Raw genomic sequence first — 6,000 nt, 5'->3', positions numbered from 1 at the left:
TTCTCCCGGAACATGAGCCACGCGCACTGATAGGAGGTGACACCTCACCCATAACAGCAACTTTTTCGCCAGGTGACATACTGTAGGTGGGGGGAGAGAATGCTGCCTTGGCGATTGATATAGGCTACCGTCACAGTATTAGCGGGCGAAAATGCTTGAGCCGCAGATGCACTGAAAAAAATGCTGCTTGCTCCATGTCCCCCAGACCGATCGCCCCTTGCACACTGTTCCACAGCCCAGGAGGGAGGCATCCGTATTCACCACGTGACTGTGGGCTATCCTCCCCTCCACTCCACTTGAACACGTTTGTTCCTGTCCCTAACAGGGTGTGCATTGAATGGTGCAAACCATGCTTGGAGATCTTGCATGTGCAAAAGGCCGAGCATCTCGGCTACATGCAACTTCAGGAGGGTCCTGGAGTCTGCCAGCAGACCCCAGTCATTGAGGTAATTTAATATGCGAACACCCCATCTCCTGAGGGCCTAATGCTTCCTGAAAGACTTTGGTGAAAGTGTGGGGTGATAGCGCTAGCCCGACGCGCAAGGCAGAGAACTCCTGAACTCTCTTGAGCACAAAGTGACTTCTGTGCCGAGGGTGAATCGGAACATGGAAATATGAATCTTTCAGGTCTGTGGTGGCCATCCAGTCCCCCTGCTGCACGCTTTGAACTCCGGTGCATGCAAGGGGGAGACCACTGTCCGCGTACACGTGCTCCAGTGTGCACCCTGCAGCGCTGTGGCAGTGGACGGGGGTTGTTGCCCTCACTGATGGGGCGGCAGGCGAGTCCCGAGTCATTAGGGTTGATCATTTATATTTTTTGATTGGAGGTTTTTTAATTTCTGTATTATCAACAAGTGCTTGTGTAGATGTGCGAAGGGAACACACTGGCATGCTGACGGAAATAGAGGAAGGGGTAGCGCATTTATTGGGGGCTCGCTATCCTCCCAAGATGGCCACAACCGTTAACTGGTCTGGGGCTGACCAGTGGGACCAGAGCGAGAAGTAAAGCTCTCCTGGCTCCTCCTCAGGCCACGTCTCGGCTGCCCACCATGCTGCTGCTGCAGGAAACTGCTCCTCAGATCTTGGCAGCGTGGCTAATTCCCTTGAGAGGAGGGGAGACTCCTGCCGAGCATCATCCCGTACATTCTCCTCCGGGTTCTGCTCCAGCGAGCTACTCTCGGAGGTCCACAAGGGACACCTGGTCATCATCGGGAGACCCCAGAGAGCTGCCTGGAGAGGCCGAAGCAAACTCGCCAGCGGGGGGCACTGCAGCCAGCCCGACCGGCAAATTTGCCTCCCCATGCTCGACCAGCAGCTGCTCAGAAAGCGTGAACGCTTCACAGAGGGGGGTGGACTGGGAGCTTAGAAGAGGGCTGTTGGCTTCCATCTCCTCGAGCAAGCGAGCTCAGAAGAGGACAGCCTTTGGCTCCAGCAGAAATGCGGGACCCGTCTCGGCATGGGATATACACAGACAGTTTATGCAGACTGAATGTGGGTCTAGGGCAGGGATGAACTGCCCACACCCTTGGATGCAACGCTTCATCTTTCATCTGGGCGGCCTCGAACATATTTACTTTTTAGATTTGCTTTTTTTTTAAGAGAAAGAAGAATGCTTCATCTTCCATCACCAGGCATTGATAGCCAACTTCTTTTTCTTCTCTTCGTGTTTCGGTTTCAATTCTTCCTATCTTTCTGTCAGTCCAGTGGTACCAGACATTGCTAAAGAATGAAATAGTGATTGCTATCGGCCGTGCCGGTTAATACAGCTGAGCGCGCCAATAGAACCTTAGCAGGACCTGTGAGAGGTGGTGATCACGTGATTGAGGAGTGTATACCCATTGGTAGTAGTTCGACTGATAGAGAACCCTGTACCATTCACACTGGTCGTTTGTTTTGTACAGCGGTTATTACCGGTATATGGATTATATTGGATTTCCTGAATCCAATATTATTATATAGTATATTGGTTAGCTGGCAGATGACATCTTCTTGTAATGAAGAGCCACTGTGTGCAAATATCCATGTAATAGCCTGTTCTGCTGTCAGCTTTTGTGTTGATAGCAATGTAGAACAAGACTACTGTGAAAATGAAATGCACGTGCATTCAAAGGTCATTGAGTAATTGTGTTGCAGGAATTTAATCTTCAGAGTTAAATGTCAGTCATCTGGGGGCTTTGCTGCTTAGCATGTGAAAGGCAGTCAGACAATATGGCTGTTTAGTACAGTCTGTAGAAGGTGTTTTAATGATTCGGGTGGCAAGTGCTGACCTCTGCTAATCCCTTTTAACACTTTTAACACTTTTAACACGCACAGAGAAGCACAATCATAGGGATTATTGAATCAGTTTAGGTTGGTAAGAGTGACATTTCGATAAGGTTAATATAGTTGACTGCCCATCAAAACATACAGTGAGGAGAAAATGTATTTGATACCATGCTAAAGTTGCCTAAAAAGAGGAATATAAAATCGTCATTTGACAATTGATCTTAATGTCTTAATTCAAAAATTGAGTAAAAATAAAACCGCTAAGTACGCCAATTTTCTTTGTGATGGAAGAATGTTTCGTAAATAAATAAATGTTCTTCCTAAATGCTAGGGGGAAGTAAGTATTTGACCCCCAATGTAACCCTATGGGAATTCAACACATAGGGTTAACATAGGGGCGGGCAGATTTTTATTTTTTAAGGCCAGCTATTTTATGGATTCAGGATATTATGCATCCTGATAAAGTTCCCTTGGCCGTTGGAATTAAGATAGCCCCACATCATTACATACCTTTCACCATAGCTAGAGATTGGCATGGTGCTTTTTCCAGTAGGCCTATTAGCCTGTTTGATGCTCATTGAGCTCAATGCAAATCAAACAGGCTAATAGGCCTACTGGAAAAAGCACCATGCCAATCTCTAGCTATGGTGAAGGGTATGTGATGATGTGGGGCTATTTTAATTTCAAAGGCCAAGGGAAATTTATCGGGATGCATAATATCCTAGATCCATGAAATAGCTGGCCTTTAAAAATAAAAATCTGCCTGCCCCTATGTTAACCCTATGTGTTAAATTCCCATAGGGTTACATAGGGGGTCAAATACTTCCTTCCCCTAGCATTTAAGGAAAACATTTATCTATTTACGATACATTCTTCAATCACAAAGAAAATTGGTGTCCTTGGCGGTTTGATTTGTACTAATTTTTTGAGTTAAGGCATTAAGATCAATTGTCAAATGATGATTTTATATTCCTGTTTTAGCAGGGTATCAAATACATGTGCTCCTCACTGTACACGTCTTACCTGCCCTGACAGTATCAGAGTATCTAGCAGAATTCAGGAACCGCTCAAGAGCTTGTGACTTGGCAATTGGTATAGTACTTTTCCTTGTATAGTAAAAGGTACCCTATTTTATTGGAATTAGAAACTAACAAAAAACGCTATCCTTAGTGTGTTCCTACAGATAAATTCAGACACAGAAAGATTTGTACACTTATTTTGTCCTCGTCATTTAAAGATGTCCTTAAAGGGATAGTTCGGGTTTTAAGACACAAAGTTATATGGGTTCCCCGTCAGCAACGTTGTGCATCAGCACTGACTTACCCCGCAACAGCGTCCTGTGAGCCGAGATCCAGCCGGTTTTTGATGCTGAAGAAAGTAGTCCGGCAAGTTTCTGGGGTCACGAAAGTAAAGTGTTTTTCTTCTCAAAACCATATGCGTTCAAAAGAGTGATATATTTGCACCACAAAAACGTTGTCCAGGAAAAATTCAAACCTCGTTATCACTTACTTATTTTTCGCGATTCCTATCACTGCGCGCTACTGACAGCTGGACAACGTTTTTGTGGTGCAAATATATCACTCTGTTGAACGCATATGGTTTTGAGAAGAAAAACACTTTACTTTCGTGACCCCAGAAACTTGCTGAAGAAAATAGTCCGGCATCAAAAACGATCAAAAACCGGCTGGATCTCGGCTCATAGGACGCTGTCGGGGGGTAAGTCAGTGCTGATGCACAACGTTGCTGACAGGGAACCCATATAACTTTGTGTCTTAAAATCCGAACTATCCCTTTAATATTGTGTGCACTGTATGCCTGATAGGCTTGCTAATGATTAATTCTAAAAGAACTTTGCCTTGGCTGTCCTGGTTTGCTGCTAAATTAAATCCAGCTGTTCTCTGCTTCTGGCCATTGCCCAGAAATTGGCAGGCATTTTTTGCACTCTGGGTCAGTGTTTTTCTGTTTCCACTAAGAGGCAGCATAAACCTATTCTGAACTATGATCTAACAAAAAACAGCCAGCGCAGAAAAGTCTAACTGCTGAGTCACATAAATAAAGTCTTACCAGTACAAATATCATGCCATATCTTGTATAAGTTATAGACAACTTACAGTCATGGCTGAAATTGTTGGCACCCATGCTAAAGTTGACTAAAAAGTGAAGAGAATAATAGAGAATAATGTATCATGAATAAATAAATGATCATCCCAAAATACTGAGGAAAAAATATTGGCACCCCTATGTAACCCTATGGGAATTCAACACATAGGGTTAACATAGGGGCAGGCAGATTTTTATTTTTAAAGGCCACTTATTTCATGGATTCAGGATAAGTGTCAAGAGTACAGTAGTATTATGTATACAGTGGGGAGAATAAGTATTTGAACCTATGCTCAAGTTGACTAAAAAGAGGAATATAAAATCATCTTTTGGAAATTGATCGTAATGCCTTAATTACAAAATGAGTAAAAATCCAATCTTTAAAGGGATATTCCGCCATTTTTGGAAATACGCTCATTTTCCACCTCCCCTCGAGCAAAACAATCGATATTTACCTTGTTCCCGTTCATCCAGCCATTCTGTGAGTCTGACGATACAACTTTTAGCTTCAGCCTAGCATAGATCATTGAATCGGATTAGACCATTAGCTTCTCGCCTGCTAGCTTCATGTTTAAAAGTGACTAAGATTTCTGGTAATTTTCCCATTTAAAACGTGTCTCCTCTCAAGTTAAAAAGTGCAGTAAGACCAACTGAAAATGAAACCTGGCGTTTTTCTAGGCTGATTTGACATGGAACTACACTCTCATCTGGCGTAATAATCAAGGCAACTTGCAGACTACTGGCACTACTACTGCTTGTTGTCTATGGGGACTATTTTCAGGTGCTGCGTACGATATTACTGCGCCTATGGTACGTTTGCAAGTTGCCTTGATTATTACGCCAGATGAGAGTGTAGTTCCATGTCAAATCAGCCTAGAAAAACGCCAGGTTTCATTTTCAGTTGGTCTTATTGCACTTTCTAACTTGAGAGGAGACACATTTTAAATGGGAAAATTACCAGAAATCTTAGTCACTTTTAAACATGAAGCTAGCAGGCGGGAAGCTAATGGTCTAATCCGATTCAATGATCTATGCTAGGCTGAAGCTAAAAGTTGTATCGCCAGACTCACAGAATGGCTGGATGAACGGGAACAAGGTAAATATCGATTGTTTTGCTTGAGGGAAGGTGGAAAATGAGCGTATTTCCAAAAATGGCGGAATATCCCTTTAAGGGCACCAATTTCTTTGTGAATGAAGAATGTATTGTAAATTCATAGATGTTTTTCCTTAAAATAGGAGAGAATAAGTATTTGACCCCTATGTTGAATTCCCATAGAGGCAGGAAGAGTTTTTACATGTATTTATTTTTAAAGGCCAGCTATTTCATGGATCCAGGATTCTATGCATCCTGATAAGTTTTCCTTGGCCTTTGGAATTAATATAGCCCCACATCAGCACATACCCTTCACCATACCAAGAGATTGGCATGATGTTTTTTTTTTTCAGTTAGCCTATTAGCTGGTTTGATTTGCACTGAGCTCAATGAGCATCAAACTATGATTTGGTAGTTGGAAAATGTGCTTAGTAGTTGTACTAAACTATTAGCTTTAATATAAACATTTCACTTGTGAAAGGTGGAAAGGCACACTTAGGGTGTGTAGGCCATTTGGGGACCCACTTAAATATCAATCTTTA

The sequence above is a fragment of the Sardina pilchardus genome, chromosome 13 (assembly GCF_963854185.1).
Source record: "Sardina pilchardus chromosome 13, fSarPil1.1, whole genome shotgun sequence".
NCBI classification, from domain to species: domain Eukaryota; kingdom Metazoa; phylum Chordata; class Actinopteri; order Clupeiformes; family Clupeidae; genus Sardina; species Sardina pilchardus.
The sequence above is the reverse complement of the archived record's forward strand: the minus strand, read 5'-3'. Positions refer to the sequence as shown.